This window comes from Narcine bancroftii, chromosome 6, assembly GCF_036971445.1.
Source record: "Narcine bancroftii isolate sNarBan1 chromosome 6, sNarBan1.hap1, whole genome shotgun sequence".
In the NCBI taxonomy this organism is placed as follows: Eukaryota; Metazoa; Chordata; class Chondrichthyes; order Torpediniformes; family Narcinidae; genus Narcine; species Narcine bancroftii.
The window spans coordinates 19,669,910-19,694,623 of NC_091474.1; the positions used below are offsets into that span (position 1 = coordinate 19,669,910).

The 24,714-nt window shown below is 40.4% G+C and overlaps 1 long non-coding RNA gene across 1 annotated transcript in view; it reads right to left on the minus strand.

Moving 5' to 3' along the window:
• Positions 1–4,942: 4,942 nt before the first annotated feature.
• LOC138737443 (uncharacterized) overlaps positions 4,943–24,714 on the minus strand; it is a 71,458-nt gene continuing 51,686 nt past the window's right edge. Inside the window, exon 3 of the long non-coding RNA XR_011340923.1 lies at positions 4,943–5,132. This is a non-coding gene — a long non-coding RNA (uncharacterized lncRNA). The remainder of the gene's footprint in view (positions 5,133–24,714) is intronic.

Genomic DNA, 24,714 nt, shown 5'->3' on the forward strand with positions numbered 1-24,714 from the left:
TGTTTTTCAATAAATGTTCAGAGGAATGAGAAACAACCCAAATGAAAGGAGTGAGCCATGCCCAGCATCGTCAAACCCAGTGCTGCAGAGACTATGAACCAGACTGGGTGAGGACAGTACATTTCCTTCCATAAAGCACATCAGTAAACCAGATGGTTTTTACAGTGATCTGTTTCATGGTCACCATTACTGATCTTTTCAGTCCAGATTATTTTAATTAACTGAGTATAAATTACTCAGGCCCTGTGGTGGGACTTTAACTCGTGCCTTCAGCTCAATCTCTGGTTTACTTGTCTGGTAATTTAACTACTCTGCTGCCATACCCCTGAGCCCCTTTCATATTGCTACAGTTCCCTGTGCCAAGAATGTTAACTTTGGTCGGTGGGCCAAATGCACTATATCATAGCAAGTGTGAGTTGCAGTCCATGCCTGAGGTTCATTCCATTTTAGGTTTGAAGGCAGAGTACAACATCCTATGAGCTATAATGACATTTCAGAGAGCTATGATAATTAATCTTGTCACTGGCTCACTCAGTGCAGAAACAAGCCCTTCAGCCCATCATGCCTATTCAAGCACCTAACTATACTCATCTCGGTCACCAGCACTTGATCTGATGCCAACTATAACTTGGCTACTGAACTGTTTGAGTCTTTCTCTCCCTGTTGATGTGATCTACTGGGATCACTGTCTAATGAGGGCGTACAAAACCATTAAGGACCCCTTCCACCCCACACACATCTTTCAGCTACTTCTATTGGGAATGATTAAAGGAACTGGCCACACTATATATTGTTCGTATGTGTGATGTCTTGTTGTGTGCCTGTGTGTTTTGCATCGAGAACAGGAGAACGCTGTTTTGACGAGTGTACCTGTGCAATCGGATAACAATAAACTTGACTTGTCAAGACACCTCTTGAGTGCTGTGGGCACTCTAACTCTTTCTCCACTTCTAACTTGGTCGATGCATTCCAGATTTCAATCATCTCAATGGAAAATTCTTCCTTGAATCTCAAAACGTCCTGTGTCATATCATAAAACAATCCCCCTTTTCTGGATACCTGTCCAATGGACAAAGTCTTTCAACCATCTTGTATATCTCCTCCCCAACCCCCCCATAACTTCCCTCATAGCGCCTAACTATACATATCTGGTGTCTCCCTCAGTCACTTCTACACCAAAGATAACAAATCCAGTTTAGTCAGTCTCTTAATACAAGCTATTAATTACATATGTCTGTAATGATCTTTGTAACATTAACTAAAGAGAACAGAAGGGTAGGGCAATGCAGTAAAAGCTGACTACAGTAAGAATTTTGAATATTGCTGCCCCTCATTCAAAGACTCCTTGATATTAATGGGGACAGGATGCTTTTAATTCAACTGAAAATAACAATCAGGTGTAGGAACTCAGTGGGTCAAGCAGCATCAAGGGAGGAAAGAGTGGTCAACATTTCAGGTTGGGACTCTTCATCAAGACTCCAGAGCCCAGCGTCAAAGGCAATTTTTTTCTTAATGATGTAGGTCTGACTGGACTGAGCCTGGGCATCTCATTTACTTCAGGAAGCCTTGCAGGTAATACTTAGGGACACATGGCACCCAATGGTATCCCACCTCTGCTGCTTCAGCCAGTGTGAGATGGAATGGCCCATGAGGAGTGACTAGGCCCAAGGATTAATGGAGTCTTCTGATGGTATTCCAACAGCATGAGATAGCTGAAGGGCCTTGCACGATCTATGTGCTTCTAGTGGTCAGGGACATACGTCGGCATTGTAAGAAGGGGCAAGATCCATGGACGCTCAGCATCTGAGGGTTTTATTTTGCATTTTTACCAGTGGTGGTACTTTGTGTATCTTTACAGGGCAACAAAGGGAAATAAATTTTATGTATTTGTGTTTGTGACATGAAAGGAATATTGAATCTTGAAACAGTTAAGAATATTTAAATAGTAATTTAAATGTTAAAATTTAGACACACAATATGGTAACGGGTCCTTTCGCTCCACAAGCCTGTGTCGCCCAATTACACTCAACTGACTTGCAGCCCCTGGTATGTTTTGAAGGTTGGGAGGTAGATCTTTGCTACCAAAGATTCAAAAATTAACTTTCAAAAGACGTTGGGCCCATTAATGGGCTATTACCCTAATCTAAAGAGTTAGTGTGCTGTGCTGGCGAGTTCCAGGTTGATGTCACTTGATTTCCACGTATTATTTCCTAACGTTGTTTAGTGGCTGGGGGTTTGAGATGTAGGTTTTTTTCCTTTTTTTAGTTTTGGTTTCCTTTTTTTAAATTAGATAAAATAACAGATGATGGCATTGCTCAATTATGAACAGTACAACCTTGTGATTTAAAAAAAAATTACAGAATGAAAAGAGAAGGAAAGATTATTGTAAAATTTTCTTTTTTAAATGAAAAATGCATAATTCATTTGAAAATAATTTTTAACTTCATTTTTTTGGGTTGTTTTTCTTTTTGTTTGATATCATGTTTCACTACACTATAACCAATGCACATTGGTATTTTGAATTATGTTCATTTTAAAATCTTATATATTTTAAATGTAATGCACATTGTATAATTGGATCATTCAATTGTTTATATATTAGATAACAATAAAAATGATTAAAAAGAAAAGAGTGGGAAGAAACCAGAGCACCCAGCGTAAACCCACGCAGACAAGAGAAGAATGTACAAACTCCTTAGACAGTGCTGGATTCGAACCTAGCTCACTGGCACTGTAATATTCTCTAACTGTGCTGCCCCATGATAATAAATTCATTTAATATTCAGCTTGTAGAAATTATTTGAAACTAATATTAATAAAATCAAAGTTTAAAAAATACTTTAGAATATTTTCCATTTTAATACATATTGACAACTCTTAAAATTAGTGGTGCTGTGCTACATGCCCAGATGTGGTTGCATAAAGTTGTGACCAGATATGATCTATGGTGAGTCCAGGGACTGTGCCGGATCTTCAGCCCAGCCCATGTTACCCACAGCCATTCAAAGGGCATGGTTCCTGGAGAGCTGCAGTTTGGTAAAAGTTCTATTATTGTCATGTAATACTAGATTTAGAATGTAACATGTGTGAACTTTGTCTACTGCAGGGAAGACAGAGTCGCCACTTTGTCCAGCGCCCTGAGCCAGAAGTTCTATGTGGAACTATTGGTTCAGTGTCAATGACATCCATCCCAATGCAGTTGATTAACTCCTCTGAAATGGATGAATAAGTGACTTGGCTGTATTATCCTACTGCAAATATTTCCTGAGGGAAGCTCTGCACATCTGTGTGTGTCTGTGTGTGTTTGTGTGTGTTTGTGTGTGCCTGTGTGTGCCTGTGTGTGCCTGTGTGTGCCTGTGTGTGCCTGTGTGTGCCTGTGTGTGCCTGTGTGTGCCTGTGTGTGCCTGTGTGTGTCATATATAAAAAAACAAGTGGGGTGGACAATGGGCACTGGTTTTACCAGTGATAGCAACATTTGTCTATCCGTGAAAAGTATTTATTTCCTGGACTCCAGCAGAAAAATGGAACAAACTACTTCAAAATAAATTGGGCGAGAGGTTTGAAAACAAAGCAACACTGAGCTTTATTCCAGGTTCATACAATTAAACATTTGGATCAACAACACATCTGTGGGAGGTACCTGGAGGAAACCCACACAATCGCAGGGGGATCGTGCAAACTCAGCAGAGACTGCACTCAAGGTCAGGATTGAACCTAGGTCACGGCGAATGCATTCTCCGCTAGCTGAGCGATGGGTCCATCTGGTGAATTACTATAAAATTGTTCTGCAGCGTTTTGAACTTTTTAAGGCATTGCAAGTAGTACTGACGATCAGATGTCCCTGCAACAATAAAACTTTTTTCTTTGATTAAATGCTTTACTTGTTGATTGCTTGAGCTGATTTTTGACTTCCAGAAGGGAAGACCAGTGTAAGATCCTGTGATCATTGGGACATCAGAGTGGAGAGTGAGCAAATTGGGAGTCACTATCTTGAAGGATCTTTCCTGAACCCAACACATTAATGGCATTGTGAAGAAAGCACATCAGCACTTCTACTTCCTCAGGAGTTTGTGGAGGTTTGGTATGACATCAGAAACCCTGTCAAATTTCTACAGACTGTGGTGGAAAGTGTGCTGATTGGTTGTCTCATGGTCTGGCATGAGGAGTCCAATGCCCCTGAGCATAAAACCCTGCAAAAGGTAGTGGACACAGACCAGGACATCACAAGCAAAACCCTCCCCACCGTCGAGAACATCTACAGGGAACACTGCTGTTGGAGAGCAGCAGCAACCATCAACGATCCATATCTCCCAGCATACGTTCATTGGTACCATCAGGAAAGAGGTCTAGGTGTCACAAGACTTGCACTGCCAGGTTCAGGAACAGTTGCTACCCCTCCACCATTAGATTTTTCAACAACAAACTCAATCAGTTTGTTGACATTTCTTTATTTGTTTACAGGTGTACATTGTGCACAGTTTAAAAAAAAATCTTGCTCTATCCTTAAGTGGTAATTCTGCCTGGCCCTCACGAAAAAAGAATCTCGGGGTTGTATGTGATGTTATCTATGTACTCTGACAATAAAAAAGCTCAAAGGAGTTGTTTATTGTCTTAGTTGGAAGAAATAAGAGATATTACTTAAGTATTGCTCTGTTTGACCTTGGAGCATGAGTACAGAAGATTGGCATTTTTAAAATTATTTTTGAGATGTTACCTTGATTACATTTTGAGCATCCTCAGAATTAGTAGACTTTGAACAGCAGGGCAAGTCAACAAATGGAAGAGATGGCTAATATTAACTTCAATGCAGCTGTTCATTCTATATTGTGGGCTTTGTTGGTAGCAAATTCCCAGAAACTTGGGAGGCACATCAAAAGTTTGAATTTACAATTTTCTGAAGTGTCTTTTCCCCCAGAATATCATCATAACTGAGCAGGTAAACTTCAGGAGTGCAACAGAATTCAGGCTGCGTGATTCAAATTAAATTGCATGCACTCTACAACCCACCTGGGTCTTGATGTACACCAGATATGTAGTTTACATCACATGCACATTATTCATGATGGGAATGGATAAAGACTTGCGTTTTTTTTTGTTGCTTCAATTCAAAAGCCGAATCACATTTTGGAATTCTGAAACAAGACAAAAAGCAGGAAATATTCAGCAAGTCAGGCAACCTCTACGGAGAGTTAAATTTTCAAGGTCAATGGCATTTCATCAGACTTCATTTCTTGTTTAATCCTGCTTCCTTTAACTTGGTTTCATCATACTGCAAAAATACGAGTGCCAGTTAACTGAACATTATGCTAAATTGTGACGCCTAATTTGAAACAGTCTTGTATATTAACATATGATAGACATTAACTGCCACCTTTTCAGGATTGTTTGAGTGGGAACGTTTTACCAGCCAGAATGCTTGAATCATGACATGTCTTCTAGAATGTCCTAAATGGCTTTGATGCTCTTGATAATTACATGCTTATAAGCACAGCAGCAGGAAGAAAATATTATAGTACTGAATGCAAAGCAAAACTTTTAATGGTATGCCAAAATGTTTCAGCTTTAAATGAGACACTGCAGAGAGAAGTGCAAAGCTGACAGTTAATCAGTATCCTGCATATTGGATCTGGATTATTTGTTTGCAATTTCTTGGAATCTGCATAAAGTGTAGGAGCTTTATTTTCTCTGTCAAGTACAAAAGCCAAAACTGTGATTGAATAAGAATGATTGTTTATTCAAATTCAGGGATTATGGATACCCATTCTAAATTTAAAGTCTCACCATTCAATTGCCTACTTTTTATATTTTCATGCTCACATCACTGTCAAATAGTACTTAACTGTTGATTTTTGTTCACTCCAAGTCATTAGTTCTATAAATTAGCTATGGTTAAGATAAAACTTTAACCAATCATAGATTTATTTATGGTTCTATTTGTATCTTGTAATCACTTCAACTCTTTGGCAAGAGTGATACCTCACTAAGTACAAAACCAAACCAGATGTGAGATAGTTCAGGGGTTGAGGGGGTGGGGTGCACTGTGGGGGAGGATAATACTTGCTTGGAATTCATAACCTTGGTGTATTCAGTAGTTTGGTTATTTATGATGTGCTTCCCAGATGCTTTGAACAGATGTAAACCAAATAGTGCTTCCCCAGACTCTCCCAACCCAGTTATCCAAACCCAAAGTATCCCTAATTTCTCTGATGGATTAGTCCAATTAGAAGTACTATAGCCCAGCCCCCCCACCTCCCGTCTTTCAGACTTTTTTTTCAAATATCCTTGCTTTAAAGAAAGCATTAAGTTAAACATAGAATCTGAAACAAAACTAAAGGGCCCAAACCTAAGCTTATATCAGAGGATCTGAAGTTTAACAAATTATAGTTGGTTACTGCTTTCAAATCAGATACTTGCTTTAATTAATATTCAGGAAGCATAATATAAACAACTCCCTTCTCTCCCACCACCCCATATAGACAATGAAGTCAAATATTGCAGGGGAAAGATTATAGTAATGGCTGCATATCAATCAACAAGTGACAGGTACATGACCCTCAGGTATATCTAATGACCAGTCTGTTAATTATAGAAGCTGTGACGTTTATATGGCTGAACTTTAGACCACTAATATAAAACAGACAGCTGAACTATAGCCTTGATCCCTTAGGGCAGTCTAGTCCCCAGTGGACTTATTATATGCTAATTAACTTAATTCAAAATTGTAATTCTAATGGTTAAGCTAATAGTACCTCATCTTGAAATGCAAGAATAACCAAAGTTTGTGGATCGTGTAATTTTTTTGGTGATTTTATTAAAATAAGACATGAACCAGTGTAGCATCTGTGTCAAATTTAATTGAGATCAAGGCAATCTTGCTCTCAGCACGTTTCAATCTAATGTCCATTGTTGATGATCTGGGTAGCACGGGATTTGGTCTCAGACCAGAAATACTTGGTTCTCCTCCAGAGGACACCATAAACAATTACCTTGTCCTCAAAAGTCATTGTATTATATGATATATTTGTTCTGCATTCCAAACTACATATCTTCAGTTATAATTGGGCAGCATCAAGCTGTGACTTTTGTTCCCAGCGAGTCTTTTTGGCAATGCTCACATCTCTGGAGGGCATTCCTTTTGATATAATAAGGATGGATTGAGACTTTCTGGTCAAGTTTCACTCTTTTAAATGTCCAACTTGGCCAGCGGGGAGATTATTTGAACTAAGTTCTGCAGCATGCAGGTCAGCAAAGACAATCTAAGAAACAAGTAGCTGTGAATGTTGTGCATTTCCAAACATGTGGCCAAATAAGAGTCAAGAAAATGCATTGAAGCTAATTACGCTCTCCTGCCCTCAATCCCCTTCCGCAGCCACCTTTGTCTGTCCACAAAGCTCAATAGGCACACAAAAAAATCTTGTGCTTCATGCTTTTATCAGTTTAAGAATGACTGCTCCGAACACCGATTCAAATATACATGTATTCCTTTGTGTTGCTGTCACCATGGACAAGCTCCATTTTGAGTTTTGTCTCGACTCTATTGACCAACCATTTCAGTTTCCTTGTTGCTAGATGGATGTGGTGATTTAATTAAGTATATTATTGCGATAATGTTTAAATTGGTTGTTTCCTTTGTCCTGTCAATGGTGGCATGATGGATTAGTTGTTATGGTTTCTACATGATTGCTGATGTCAATAATCTGGTGAATTGTGCATTACAGTAGGTCGGGCATTGCCTGACTGGAGAATTGAACCACTGCAATCAATTGAATTCAGGATAAAAGGAAATACACACTAAAACTCCATTTACTGTGATGCTTTCCTGTTCCCAATTTATATAAAAGATTTTGGTTTCAAATCTGACTTGAATGAGATAACAATTCAATTGTTCCTCAGATCAATGAAGTTTCTGAATATAGGCAATCCTAATTTTTCCTGCAGTTTGTGTTTAGCTCCAGATTCCAGCATCTGCGGTCTCCTGTGTGTCCACTGACGCATTAAATGCCTTGCAGTTTTAATACTTTTTTTTTCCCCATATAGTTGCAAAATGGACAGACATCTTCACATTACCTTAGAGTGGAGAGCTTATGGTGAAGAGAAGTTCGAACACTTGCTGGTGTAGTCATTCACGTTTTACTTCACAAATTTAAATTACGAGAATGAGGGATTCCCTGGACCCTTTTGTTACCATTTTCACCATCATAAATGTGACCATCACTTGTCCATGTTTAAAGTTTACACATAATTAGAACATGTTTTTTGATTTAAAAAGCATTTATACATCTTTATGGGGATTTTTCACATGATTGTCTAATAAGGAAAATAACTTCAATCTCTCCACACAGCAAACAACATCTCTTGAAAAATTACCTTCAAATTAAAATCAGAAGACAATTTCTGGACAATACATTCATCGCTTTTTGAAAAAAACCACGTCAGGACTTTCACTTCCTCAGGAGTTTGCAGAGGTTTGGTATGTCATCAGAAACCCTGGCAAACTTCTACAGTTGTGTGTTGGAAAATGTGCTGACCAGCTGCATCGTGGTCTAGTATAGGGACACGAAGACCCCTGAGCCCTGCGAAAGATAATGGACAGCCCAGGATATCACAGGCAAAACCCTCCTTACCATCGAGAACATGCTGCCAGCGGAGAGCAGTAGCAATCAACAAGGACCCTCACCACCCACCACTTGCTCTCTTCCCGCTATTACTATCAGGAAAGAGGCTATAGGGTCACGACTCACACCACCAGGTTCAGAAGCAACTGCCATCCCTCCTCCAGACTCCTCAACAGCAAACTCAGGCACTCATTTAATGACTCTTACTTTTGCATTTTATTGATTTTTTTTTCTCTATTGCACAGTCAGTTTCTTTATATTTATTTATTTGTTTACATATGTATGTATCTTCTTGAATACTGTTTTTTGCATTACTGGTAAGTGGTAATCCTGTCTTGCCTGCAGGAAAAAGAATCTCAGGGATGCATGTGATGTCATTTATGTTCTCTGACAATAAATCTTTGAGCTAGACAGTTGACACCACCCATCGATATCAATCTTGGGCTCTTCAAAAGGAGTTTGCAAAAAGTGGCATAGAAATGCAAGACATTTTGTTGCCTAACATGATCACATCATTCAGCCTAAAGCTATTTGTGCACTCTTCATTGATAAGATGTGGAACTGAAAGCCAATTTGAAAACAAATAGTCGCTAAGAATGTAAACTTTTCATTCTGACCTGCCTGGTTTTGCATCGCGGACATCTTATCCAGTAGTGAAGCGAATTTGCATTGACTTATTTGTATTGTCCACCACAGGTTTTGAGACTTTGGAGGAAAAAATAACTTTGCAAGCTAGGAATTAAGCCTGTGATACATAGTTAGTTTTGTTGTGCCTGTTACCAGTAGTCAGGTGCTGTATTTCAATAGATTCGATTTTATCTTTGGCTGCACAATCAATCTTCAGAGTGGATTGTGATATGGTGGGCTACTAAAACTTCTCATTTCTAGTATAACTCTAAATATGATCCATATTCCTTCAAATGCTGTACTCTTTTTCTCTTCCACATTATCTGTGGAGTGTGCTAAACTTGATTCATTCCTGACCTTTCTAGTGCACAAGAGATCATTATCTGACTCTTGCAGAGATACCCAGGTGATAAATGTAGATCGTAAAAGTGACACAAGTTAAACATTTAGGCCCCTTTTTCAGGCAGTATGCTCCATTTTAATCATCTTCATTTAGATGATGCCTTAAGTGCACTCAGATCATTCATGAATATATTTCATTATACCATTAGAAATGCACATATTTAAATAAAATTTAACGACAGCTAATCCTGGATTTAGAATGCACACATTATATATTGTACAATTATATTTCTGAAAAGCCTTAAAATATATTAAAATCATACTTTTTCTATTAATTTAATTTATTGAATTGTAAATTTAAAAATATTTCACTTCTTCCTCTCAACGTTTATATTTTTTTCATGAGTCAATGAGTGTGTGTATATATAAAAAAAAAAGCTGGATACAGATGATTGAATTCTGACGTGACTAAATTGAACGGGCGAATCAGAGTTTAACTGGGAAATGATTGTGTATTAGCAACCAAGAGTGCTATGTTCATGAGGATATAAGCAGAATTTAAAAAAAGTATCTGTGAAGCTTGCTGCCCAATAATTCCTACAATGCAGAGGATGGCTTTTCAACACAACCAGCTCCCAGGAGAGAAATCCAAGTAGTCCCTCTACCCACCCTGTCTTTACCAATGCAAAGTTTTCTTTCTCACGAGTGCCTATCAACTCTTTTAAATTCAGACATACAGCAGGGTAACAGACCCTTTCGACCCATGAGCCTGGGCTGCCCAATTACACACCACAGACCTACATCCCCCCCACGCCCCCGTACGTTTTGAATGGTGGGAGGAAACCCAATGTAAGCACGGGGAGAATGTACAAATTCATTACAGATAGCGCAGGATTCAATCCCCAGTCCCAACCGCTGGCGCTGTAACAGTGTTGCGCTAACCACTAACTGTGTCACCCTTTTGTTATCCTTTTTTTTTCCATGAGCCCGCACGAATGGATAATAAACAGTCGCTAATTAAGATTCAAGATTCTTTTATTTGTCATGTAATTTATTGTCTTGAAGTTTGCTTTAGTCTGCCATAAGGCAGTCACATTCACCATCAGCAGAAATCAAAGAAAGAGAAGCAATGTCCCCCCCCCAAGGGACACTGAGTGTCCATGGATGCACCTCCTGCACTTCCACAGCCTCCGCAGCCACACAGACTGAAGTCCAAAGCAGCGACCACCCAAGCTCCAGATTCGAACCTCCGACACGATCAGGAAGCCTTCAGCGCCATTGGCACCCTCACATCCCAGTTCCAATACCTGGCAACCTTTCACGCCAAATGAATTTGAAATGTGGCAGGAAACCAGAATATATGAGGGAATCTCATGGAGAGAATGTGTAATCTCCATGCAGACAACATCCAAGGTCTGAATCGAACTCTGGTCCCCTGTTCAGTTCAATGGGCCACATGGCCTACTCTGCTCTTAATTCTTAAGTTCTATTGCATGTTTAATAAAATTAATCTATATTTTTGAATGTTAGAGGTTCAATAAGTTTTTAATTGATATGCAAGATCCTGACAGGACATGACAGGGTAGATGTAGAGATGTTTCTGCTTGTGGGAGAACCTTGAACAAGGGGACATAGTTGCAAGATGAGGGATAGTAATTTAAAACTGAGTAGGAGCTTCTCACAGAGTGTGATGATTTCTGGAATCTTCTACCTGTAGGGGAGTGCCGTAGAGGCGAGGTCATTGTTGGGAGAGGGATGGTAATAAAAGAGGAAGGAGACAAATCTTTGAATATCCTAGAAATTGAGGTCAATAGATATCTGGTATTGAATAGAAGATGAGAACATAGGCTGATCGATGAGTTTATATTGAATGACTAGGCAGGTTTAAGAGGCTGGCCAGCCTACTGGTCATATTTTTGTGTTCATTTAAGAGACAGTATTTTTGTTATCAGTGTTGTGCCATGTTGATGCGTACTGCTGGCATTTGTCACGGTGATTCAGCATTGCTTCCCTAATGTATTCTAGACACTGAAAGTTAGATATCCAAACATTATTTCTCTGACTCATCATCTTGATCCCCTGTTGCCACTGGTACGCGGAGATGAGCGCTCCCGTGGAGTCCAGCCACCCAGATGACTGATGTCAGCTCTGACTGGGCATTGATTGGCCCATTGAGGGAGCTGACGGGTTTTTTATTTGAAATCCTGCGATGGCAGGACTGCGCCCAAGATGGTAGCGCCTGTTAATCGGCAGCAGCCAAGAGGGGCTGCAGACTCCAGGGAAATGGAGGTCTGGAGCAGGGCACTAGAGGACAGGAAGACTACCCTGTCTGAGAGGGAGAAGCGAAGGAGTCAACCCGCGGGGACAGTGACCATGCTGGAGGACCAGTGAGGGGGCTCTGCAGTTGAAGGACCAGTACATGTGGCAGACTGCTGGTAAAGCTGTGGGCTGCTGGAGACTGCTGTCAGGAGACTCGCACCGGGCTGCGGACTGATGAAAACTGACTCGAACTGGCTGGAGGGGTACTAGGTATTGGAACTGGGATGCGTGAAGGTGCCACGGGTGCTGAAAGGTTCCTGACCGTGTGGGAGGTTCAGATCTGGAGCTCGGGTTGCCAGTGGTTTGGACTGGACTCTGTGTGGCTGCGGAAGGGCTAGAAAGTCTGACGATACGAAATGTAATAGGCGCTTAGGCAATTCCTGCTGGGGAGAATCTCTCCACCTTGCAGCAGGAAAATGGAAATTTCAATTAATGTGACTGTTTTATTCTACGATAATAAATTGAATCTTGAAACTTGAATCGATGGTCAACCCAATTCTCTGTTCCATGGAACATTCAAGGCAGTAAAACAAAAGTTGGCTGGAATTCAGTCAGGGACCTCAGCGAGGCGATTTGTACTGGGGAGTCTTTTATTAATTTATTTCCCAGCTTAAGCAGCAGTCTTTGGTTCCCTGCTCTCCCACAGAGAGTTGCTCCATTGTAATCATGAGGAAGATGTACAAACTCCTTACAGACAGTTGCGGATTTAAACTTTGGTCAATGGTGCTGTAACAGCCTTGCGTTAACTTTATAATGTTTTTTCCTGACTTCCTTCATTTATTGTCAGAGAGCTCTGAAGTATAATTGGAATATTTAATTTGTTTGATAACATCACTGGTCTTGAAACCTCGGGGATCCCCAAAGTGACATCTGGTAGCAACCAGTGTTGAGACAAGTGAATCAAAGAGATTGCCATGTCTTTGATAGTGGCTTTAAGTTGTTGATAAGAAAGGCAATTGTTGTTGACTGCAAGATCTTGGTCATTAGTTGGTGCATCACTCGAAATGCCTTCCTTGTAAACTTGTCCAAACAATCAAAAAAACTTGCATTCATTTAGTGTTTTTCAAGGCATTTCAAAATGTTTAGTGCCCAATTAAATACTTTAAAAAGAGAAGTCATAATTGCAAAATAAAAATAATGTGGTTGGTGTAGCAATTAGCCTACTAGTATTACAGCACCTGCAGCCTGGGTTCAGATCCAGTGCTGTCCATGAAGAGTTTGCATGTTCTCCCCACGATCTGCGTGGGTTTGCCCCAGGTGCTCCTGTTTCCTCCCATATTCCAAATATGATGGAGTATGGGACAATGTAATAATGTCCAATCTGTTCTTGGATTATTCCCTGAATAGTAAAAAAAGTAGAATTATTTATCAGAAGCTATATTTAAAAAAAAATCGGTTAGCAGTGATTGAATGAAGTAGTAGATCTGTGATTAGCCAACTTTGAAGATACAAGGACAGTGAAAAGGACTGTGTGCCTAAAGCCAAGGTTCTTGCGGAGGTACACTGCTCTGGATTCTGGCAAACTACAGGGCAACGTGGGGGTTGCCAGTTACTGTTTCTGTCGTCAGCAGAGGAGAGAGTTTGAATGGGAGTGAAGGGGAGCAGTTTGGTCTTTTGGACTCCTGCACTGTCTGTAGGCTGGGGACAGATGTATCCACTTAAGTGGTTTGCTTGTTGAAGGTCCAATATTGCTGTAATTGCCAGTATTCAGTTTATGTTGCCAAAGAGTAAATTGACTATTTTACGTATTGTTAATCAAAACCAAATGGAGTTAAACTGTTTGACCACTGTAAACAGATAATTTCAACACTGTAATTGACTCCTAATTATTTTCACAGTATAAAAATATCAATTTATTCTCTGGGTGTTAGAGGGATCTTTGCAGCCTGACAATGCGATAATTAACCACAGCAAAAATAAAACTCAAACTGGTGGCAGTTAATTATCACTTATCAGGCAGCACTACAAGATGTTCTTCCACACTCATGGAAGAATTTTTTGAAATGTCTTACATTTGTAATTTATGTTTATGGGTATTTTGCAGAGGAATAAACTGAGATTAGAGTATCCCTTTCCACTACGGTTTATGATTTCTGTTTAACTTGTTCACGCCTTGTTCAACCTTTGCTGGCTTGGCTTTGTCGAAATTGCTGCACTTACTCTTGAGCTTGTACAATTGCTTCAGCTGATGGTGAATACTGAATATACTCATGTAATAATCAACCCCCCCCTTGTTGCCCCAAAATCATGCGTTTTCCATGACCCCCCATATTTTTGGCTCTGTGCCACCCCCCCACCATAACTCTTGATGCCCCACCCGTGTATCCTCGCTGCGGCTGCTGGCCCTCTGGAGCTCCCAGCCGCCCACCCATACAAACTCCCAATGCCCCCACCACATATCCTCACACTGGCTGCCCACCCTCTGGTGCTCCTGATACATGGATCATCTCCTCAGTCACCCGCCCCATCCAAGTTGCCGACACCCCCATCATGGATCCTTGTCTTAGCCTCCCGCTCATCCAAGCTCCCGACTCTCTAATGCAGACTTACCACCCAGTCCCACCTATCTCAACACAGGTACTTACCATAGTCAAAAGTATGACCCATGTAAAAGTCAACCTCCCCTATCCCCAAAATTTTACATGAGTATATATGGTATGTAGCTGAATCTAGGCAGGTGACCTTCAGTGCTCGCTGCTCCCATTTGGATTAACCTTCAGGGAATTTTAAGGATGCGAGTGATTTTGCAGGAGACACTCTAAGCAAACCTCAGCAATGCAACTGCAACACGATCCTAATGGTTCCCTGCTCCACCTTTCTTGAACACTCAGACCAATCTTAGAAGATTAATATCTCCTACAATTCATTCCAAGGAAGGGAGTTACGTATTGTTTTTCCAAGAGCTTTGCTTCTTCATTATACTTGGTGACCTGTTTGACCACGTTTACTTTTCGATCATGGGTATTGTACTACTGATGGATACAATCTGTGATTTCTACACAGAATATAGTGACGGATAAGTTGCATGTTGTGTTGGGTACGCAGAGCCTATCTGCACTTATGACAAAGATACCCTTGTTAATCTCTCCCTAATGTGATATTTTACATTTTTTAACCATATAGCATGGTAGAAGGCCCCTCTGACCTGTGTTACCCAGTTACACCAAATTAACTTACCAAACCTGCACGCTTTGGAGGGTGGGAATAAACCAGAGCCCCTGAAGAAAACCCATGCAGGTCACCAGGAGAATTCCCAAACTCCTTACAAAAGAGCATGAGTTTTGAACCTAGTTTGCTGTGCTAACAGCTACACTATCCGTGCAGTGCATACCTGCTTCTTTTAACATGCATTTTATGTCCATTTACTAAAAACGTCTAACTTGAACAACTTTGAACAATGCTTTAAGATGCGTGCCAAATAATGGTTGTTATCCATCTGAAAGCATTATTTTTAAGTGTCATTTAGGACGTCAGACATTATGACTTTATGGACATGCTGGTCTGTGAGGGTTCCACAGTTGCATGGCTGATATTGTTGTACACCTGATGTTGTTGAAATCATTGATGATGCTGCCGATATCATCATTTCTAGGGTATGCCAGAGAATAACTCTGATCTGTCCCACCTGCTGACCCATTTCAATCTTGACAATGTACAATTTTGGAGCATCAACTGCATCAATGGCTTTAGACTATAAGAACAAAAGCAGGCCATTTGTCCCATGGAGTCTGCTTTGCCTTTCCATCATGAGCTGATCAATACTCCCATTCAACCCCACTCCCCTGCCTTTTCCCCCATAACCTGGATTCCAGCTTTCCATTGTTCTCTACATGTACTGCTTTCCCTCTTAACAAGGTAGGGGCCGAGATGATTTCCTTTTACTGTAACATCTGCAGTTGGTATTGGGTAATGACTCTACTTTATCTGACTGGGCTGAGGGAGAACTGCAGTTTGGCTTTCCTGTCATGCCGGTGGGATTCATCCAGTTGTGACTTCAGCTATTATACCTATGTGCGCTACCACTTCCAAGCTCCTTTCAAGCTTTCTCTTCAGTATATTGCTGAGGGAGGGGCTATAGGTTGGCTGATTGTACTGAGGGTTCAACTTTCAATTTGGATTTCATTTCTGTTTTCTGGCTGCACAAACCATGCTTTCTCTTCCAGGACTGATCTGGGACCTTGGTTGTTGAGTAGTCTTTGTCGTCATGTGGCATTCTATCCTCCAGATGCATCTCCAGCCAGCTCTGTAGGAGCTCATCTAGTTGAGTGGTATCGCAACAGCAACCTTGCACTCAATGTTAGCAAATCCAAGGAGTTGATTGTGGACTTCAGGAGGAAATTGGGAGAACACGAACCATTCCTCGTTGAGGGGGTCAGCAGTGGAGAGGATCAAGAACTTCAAATTCCTGGTGTCAACATCTCCAAGAATCTGTCCATGTTGTGACCATGAAGGAGACTATACTTTCTGAGGAATTAGTGTCACCAAAGACTTTTTAAAACTTCTTCAGGTGTACTATGGGGAGTATTGTGGCTGGTTGCATCACTGTCTGGTACAGAGGTACCAATGCTCAGGACAAGCAAAAACTCAGCCTGTGGCATCACTGGCACCAGTCTTCCCTCTATCAAGACATCTCCAAGATGGGGTGTCTTAAGAAAGCAGCTTCTATTCTATGCCCCCTCTGTGCCCCCCACCCCCACCAGACCATGCCCCCTTCACTCTGCTACCATCTGGGGAAAAAAGGTACAGAATCCTGAAGACAAGTACTCAGCAGCACAAGGAAGCTTCTTCCTCTCTGCCATGAGATTCCTGAATTATCAATGAACCACACACTGTCTTATTTTGCCTTTTCCAAGTCTTGCAATGTTTTTATTTATTTTGTAAGGTGGTGTATATAAAAGTTCGCACTGTGATGTTGCTGCAAAGCCACAAATTTTGTGACATGTTCATGACAATAAATTCTAATTTTGATTCATTGGAGCTTTCTGCACAACTGGGCGGACAGAAGCCCAATTGGTTCATTGGTCCTATATTCACTTCCTTGATTCTAAGCCTTGTATGGAAATTTATCAATGTGCTCCCCTGGTTCCTGCCTCAGGCCTAGAACCCATATGGGATCCAGTGATTTGATTTTGCCTTGAGGTGTGAGCTGAGTTGTTCAAAGATCCTGTCAGCACTCTTATTCTCTGACTCACTTGTTCCCCAGCTGTTGAAAAGATCCAATCCTCTCCAAAGGATGGAGCTGACCTTCTATTCACTACACAGGCATTTCGGAAATCTAATGAATGTCAGTTCACATTTTTGCTGACATTTTCCGAGCATCTCCATTGTGTTGTTGGCCTCCTTAGTTCATTAATCATCGCAGCCACCTTAATACACTCAGTGTTTGCACACACCACAGGATGATTTTTAAAAGTTATTCACCAGTCACATGACTCATGAGACTGCTGTCACCATGTTATGCCTCGTCCTTGGTGCTCTGTTTCTTAATGACATCTTACGATTCGGATCTCTTCCTTCTATTGTATTTATTTTCAGACCACACACTGGGAGGTAGCAACGTATGTTTTCTACACAGAACATTGTACTGTTGCGATGCTGAAGTAAAATAATTGCAAAGAGTGCACTTCTTCCTCTAACAATATAGGTTCCTATTCATTCTTGCAATAGTGTGACAGATGGTCTCCATTTCCAAATGGACTATTGGTAACTACCATAGGCTTTTTAATTGTAAACTACGTATGCCTTCTCCATTAATTTCACTGCAAGAAGAGATGTTTACATACAATCACCAAGGAAATTACTTTCCTGTCATCTCTTGTATATCCATAACCTCAATCAATCAGCCTCGTACAAAATATAGAAAAGCATCATCACAAGACTCACACTTATTCCTCACACGTTGCATGCACACTACAGCTATTTCTCCATGGCAGCTCTGTGGTCATGAGGCAATCCACTGACACATTCTCCTGGTGACTGAGAAGGAGAGTGATTTAGATGGAGGCTAGGACCACATTACATCCCCCATGAAGTAGAACATTGGGCCAATATGGATTGAAATGATGGAGGGCTATTAGATCTTATCACACTCCTCTCCAGGCTCTTCAGTCTCTTCCAACAAACACATTGAAAATCAGCACAACTTTTCTCTTGTTGATTTCAGGCAGTCCAACTTGCTGAAGAGTGTGAGATGCCTGAGAGGACAGTGAGGATGTCCTTCCAGTTCTTCACTCTCAGCTCTTGTGTCACAGATCCAACATGGAAACAGGACCTTTTGACCATTGAATCTGTGCTGACAATGAACCACCCATTTACACTAATCCTACACTAATCTTTTTTTTCCATTCTCCTTACAATCTCATCAACTTCCCTCCCCCCCCCCCCCCCCCGAAGATTCTACCACACACCTACACAGCAGTTGCATTTTACAGCATTCAGTTAATCTACCAACCCATCTAGGGGATGCGGGAAGATACTGGTCCTACAAATATTTTTTTTAAACAGAATTGTGGGTGCTTGGAATGGCTTGCTCGAGGTACTGGTGGAGCCTAGTACATTAGGGGCATTTAAGAGACTTTTATTTAGACAGGCACATGGATGAAAGAAAAATAGAGGGTGATGAGGTAGTCTTTCTTTGTTAGGAATATATAGGTAAGCAAAACATCAAGGGCCAAAGAACCTATAATGTACTGTAACATTCTTATGTTCTATCACAGGGAGAACATGCAAATTCCACACAGGCAGAACCTGAGATCAGATCAGAACCAAGGACTCTGATGTTGCAATGCTCTGGCTCTGGCTCTACTACCAGAGCTACTCTGGTTGCCACTGTGCTATAGTGCTTTCTGTGGTATAGTGCTTTGACTGTCACCTCTTAGTGTGAAGATTTCAGGTTTGCTGTTGGACTCTGGGAACTTGAGCACAGAAATCTGCAGTGCAGAGGGAGTGCTGCACTCGATGGTCCTGCCTTGTAGATGAGAAACTAAACCAAGGCAATTCTTTCTCATGGGCACAAAAGATTCAAAGAAGAGAAAATAAATTTGCACTGGTCAATATGCATTTCTCATTAAAGCTGATAATCTGGTTAGCAGCTCATTGCTGTTTGTGGCAGCTTGCACAGTTTACCTATTCCATTTCCTGCATTAAAGTAGTCTTCACTCTTTATCTGTACTTCGTTGACTATAAAATTTAATTTTCAGGCGATGTAAAGAATGCATCATCCTTTGATGTGAAAAAATGGTGTACTTGCATCCCAGCTAGATGGAAAATCATGTGCATTGAGGTTGAAGACTTAATTATTCTATTAATTTCATTTCCAGTTTGGTTGATTCACAAGCTGACGATGTTAACACTTCCAAGTAAGGTCTTTCAGTTTAATTAGTATATCGACCCGTTTTAGAAGCTGAAGGCAAGGGCCACCTTCTGGAAGCCAGACATATTGGAGTTGGATGGCTATTGCAAATTTACCCATGCATTATCTTTTACATCAATACAGAACAAATTGGAGTGAAACACAAAAAGCTAGACACGGTGACTGTAGTAAAAACAGAAATACAGGAGGAACTCAGCCTATTGCACAACGTCCATATGGCGGTCAAGATATATGACCGATATTTTGGGCCTGAGCTCTTCAAGTTATGAGTAAAAATCAGGCAGATTGGGCTCATTTTAAGTCCATTTGTACCCTGAACTTGTCTTGATCCTATCAATATTTTGTTATGTCAGAATTCACTTCTGTAACACTGGGTTATTTTCATGATTATCACAAGATTAACTAAAAGATTTTAGTTTATTTTGCTGTTTTTTAATAACTTGCCAAATAAGTTAACCATGATCAGTTATTCGTGATCCGATTCCTGTAACAATTTCCAATGGAAGCTGACATCTGAATCAGCCCATGATCATTAATGGAAATGATGGTATGACTCTTATCAGATGTTTCATATGTTCAGAATAACAGGTGTAAAGTTGCATTGAATAATCCATGCTACATTATTACATTTCAAAAATTTAAATAATATAGATTTTTATAGAATAGTATCATCAAAATAATGAATTCTCATAGCGAGTTATGGCTTCTCTTCAATGACTGTCTGCCTGTAACTACAAATAGCAGAAAATCCAATTTCCATCTGTTTTGAGGTGAAGTGAGACAGGAGTATGCAAGAGAGAGAAAAAAATCTTTGATAATCTAGAACAAGTGAAAATGAGGAAAGAAATTTCATGTCAGTTGGGAGATTAATCTGAGGAAGGTTTCTAAACTTTTGTCTAAATTCATGGCAATTAATGATCACCTGCTGACAAACTTCATAAATGAATCCAGGAATAAAATTAACTTTGCAATAAATTCACTTCTGTTAATAATTACTGTGGATTGCAATGTGAAAATCTTCATATACATTTAATGGTATGCCGATTAGAGTCGACCTGTTAGACTGCTTGTAAAAGAGCCCTTCTCGCTGAACCAGGTATAATATGACAAATAAACTTTAGTTAAATGTAGTAATGACCCTGTGAAGTTCCTTGAGGTGTTTTACTGTGCGAAAGATGAAGCTAATCGTTGTAGCAACTGGTGTGATGGGGTGAGATCCCATCAGGCAGAAGTAAATTCAGAGAGATTAATAATAAGATTCAAAGACATTAATATCATTATACTGGGCTGTAGGAAGCAAATGGGGAGTAAGATGAAATGCTGGAAGCATGACTAATGTACATTAATTCTGCAAAAAAACATAACACAGGTTCTAAAAACCTGAAATAAAAATGTAAAATGCTGGAAGGCAGCCTCTTTGGAATAATGAACCGACTTAATGTTTCAGTCAATGTTTCAGTGGAACCAACAATTCATTGACCTAAGGTGTCAGATATGCTATCATTATTTAGAATCATAGAAAGAAAATAAAATGACAATGTTGAAAATTTGAAGTGAGAGCAGAAACTGCCAGGACCATTATAATCCGGAGAACAGGGAGGCTCATGCTTTAGGTGGGGATGGTTCTTCACAATCAGGAATGCATCTTTCTGAAATATTAATCAGCTTAAAGCCAGTATCACTGAAATTTTTACCTTCTCCAGAAGACTGCTGTAATAAATTCTTACCCGCAGTAATTAGCAGGTTTTATATTTTAATAGATTCATAAAGCAAAGATTAATTGAATGAAATAGGGAGCTTTGATTTACTGTAAATGAAAAGATAGATGAATAAAGATATAGATGTTAATGTTGCTCTTGATATTACTGAATTTAGTGTTGCCTCCTTAGTTCCAAGTCCTGGTGCTTTATTTTAAGTGGTCTGTGGGAGATTGTCATTAAACTGACTGCTCAGTGGCTAAAGAGAAAGCTGAATAACCTCTGTGATAACCCAGGTCAAGTTGGCAGTCGATCTGCCATTAAGCATGTGGATTGGACTGCATCTTTTTAACAGTGAATGTACTGAATGTACAAGGCATCTCTGTATTGTAATGTTGTGGATGCCAGGTTACGATAGACAAGGGGGCATTGTTTGAATCTTTTGCTGTAGTATTATTAGGACAAAAGACTTTTGCTAAGAAAATGCACAATTTAAAATAAACAAAGATCTAGTCAGTAACCTTTACAATTTAGAGCAGAGATATGCCCCCACCCAATGATACTAACAGAGAAGAAGTTTCCTCTGATTTGAGGGGGCAGAAATTTCTGTTGCACCATTGCTTGAACTTAAGGCTACTTTAGTCTTTTGTGAACAATATTCACACAATTTTGAAGGACACAGTGGACACAGCCCAGTGCATTATGGGCAAAAACCCTTGCTGCCATCAAGAAAAAGTTGGAGAGCAGCAGCAATCATCAAGGATCCACACCACCCAGGACCGGCTCTGTTCTCACTGCTGCCATCAGCAAAGAGGTATAGGTGCCAAAGGACTCGTACTACTAGGTTCACTGCCTCCACCATTAGACTCCTAAACTACAAACTCAATCAGAGACTTAATTACGGGCTCATATGTTGCACATTATCTATTAGAGTATTTATTTTCTGTATTGCACACAGTTTGCTTATATTACTTTAAATTTTTAAATGGAGACATGCAGCACGCTAATAGGCCCTTTTGGCCCATGAGCCTGTCCTGCTCAATTACACTTATGAACAGTGGGAGGAAACCAGAACAACTAGAGGAAACCCACGCAGCCACAGGGAGAATGTGCAAACTCCTTATAGACGGCGTGGGATTTTGACCACTGTCGCAGGCCTGTTACAGCATTGTGCAAACCGCTATGCTGGCCGGCTACCCTTTGTTTACATTTCCCATTTGTATATGCATCCTTTTCTGAATACAGACCATTTTTCCAGTACTGATAAGTAGAAATTCTGCCTGACCCACAGGAAAATGAATCTTTGGGCTGCATTTGCATGTGTGTGTGCTCTGACAATAAATTTGAACTTTGAAGGTCCTTTACTGCTTTCAAGTGAGCATTATGTTCAGCACCTTGGCTCTTCCAGAAGAATGGATGAATTTTTAAAATTCCCATAGCAATGCTGTTTATTCAAAATGTATCATTTGGATCATTTCATCTGAGTTATTTGTTTCAGTTACCAGATAATTAAGATTTTCCTGATCAAAGAGCTTTGAGTCATTGGGAATAATAGCAAAACAAATTACTTGCAGCTGAACCTCGGGGTTGTTTAGTAAATATGTTCACGTGGAGATTTTTTTTAATTTGGTGCCTGAGAATATTCAGAATGTATTTAAACATAACCAGCTTCATTACATGGTCTAACGTCCCATCCAGTTCAGACACCTCTGTGAGGCTCTACTTCGAGAAGGCATCCAATATCCTCACTCTGATCACAACCTCTTCTCATTGCTACCTTTGGGCAGAAGGTATAGACGTCTGAAGACTAGCACCTCTAGGCTCAAGAACAGTTTCTTTCCAACAGCCATCAGACACTTGAACCTCTCTGTAGTACTCTAATCATGGACTGTCTGCACTATAGCAAGACACTTTTTTGCCCTCAGATTACTGTGAAATATTCTATTTGTATTTATTGTCTCATTTAATTCAATTAATTTATTATTATGGTTTTCTTCTTTACAAGTACCTGTTTGACTGCAACAAGTAAGAATTTTGGGCATATGTACACTGTAACATGTGTTTGACAATAATCTCATTATGAATATTATTTAGAAAAAAGATTATTTCAGAGTATATAAAAGATGCAGTCAAGGATTGTGACCATTTTAATGCATGTATTTGCCTCCTTTACAATTTCCCATGTGATATTTATTCCTCACTCAACATTGTCTATTAGCTGATCATGAAATCTATTACCTGATTTCTCCACCCTGAAGAGAAAATGTCATGTTATTATATCATGTAACATTTGTTACATGTGATCTGTGTTAACTTATCAGTGAAACACAAAAGACTGCAGATTGTAGTAAAATCACATAGAAATGCTGAAGGAACTCGGTTGGTCTTGCAGCGGCTATAGGAAGTAGCAATATATTGATGTTTCGAGCCTGAGCCCCCATTCAAGGAATGAGCAAGGAACAGGAAGGTCTCTGAATAAAGACTGAAGAATGGCAGGGGCCTTGGGGGGTGGGGGTTTGGGGGGTGGTAATCCACACCAATAGCCAAAGATGTTAATAAGAAATGAGAAAAGGAAAGGTGAGAATTGATTTTAGCAGTGCTTGGTCCCCTCTACATCTGAGACTGGGTGCAGACTGGAAGATCACTTCGTTGGGCACCTTGGCTCAGTCCGCCGCAATAGCATGGATCCCCCAGTGGCCACATTGTTCTATTCCCTTGCTGACTGACTGTCTATGGTCTTGTGCATTGCCAGACTGAGAGCATTCGCAAATTGGAGGAACAACACAGATCTTCCATCTGGACACCCTCTAACTGAATGGCATTAACATTGACTTCTCTGGTTCCCATTTAAGCCCCAACCCCCTCCTCTTCTTCTCCCTGTCGCCCTTTCCCCTCCCACCCAGCTCGCTCTCTCACCTTTTCCCTGTGTCTCCTTTCACAGAGCCAAAATCAATTCTCACTTTTCCTCTTGTGTCTTATCAACACCTTTTGGCTGTTGGTCTGGGCTCCTCTCCCTGCCATTCATTCTTCAGATGTCTTTTTTTTGCTGATACTTTGAAGAAGGGCTCAGGCATGAAACATCAGTAATATATTACCTCCTATGGACACTGCGAGACTGGCTGAATTCCTCCAGCATTTCTGTGTGTTAACTTCTCCGTGCTACAACCCTTATCCTTTATTGGCAAAGGATTGATCATATCTTTATTTAATGAGGGAATCGGGTGATGCACATTAGTCCTCTAAAACAAGGCTACCTTCTTGGTTGGTAAATTGCTGCTTCCTGAAGAAAACGCATAGTTACGTCTTCTAAAATTGTTTGCATCATGGTTGCGGTTCAGTTGAAGACGAACAGTTATAAATATTGTTTAATTGAAACTGCATTTCTGAGTTAGTGAATGAGTGACAGTAATTCTTTTCTCCAGGGATAAATGCAGGAGAACCAACAAGAGTCACTAAGATGGATGATGGGGAGCTTGCATATATTGGCTAAATGTGTTTTAGACTTACTACCAATGATTGGCTTTGAAGTGAACTGTGTACGTTATAGAGCTTTGAGATATTTCAAAGTCATCCAACAGCTCTGTATAAATGGAGGGCTTTTTTTCCTTTCCCATACCTCCTATCCCTGGTCTAGCTGTCTAGTCCAGCCTGGAGATATCTGCGATTCTGATCTATGCAGCAACAGCTTCTTCTCCAAGATAATTCCACTCTCCTTCCCATTCCATCTCCACCAATGGCTTGG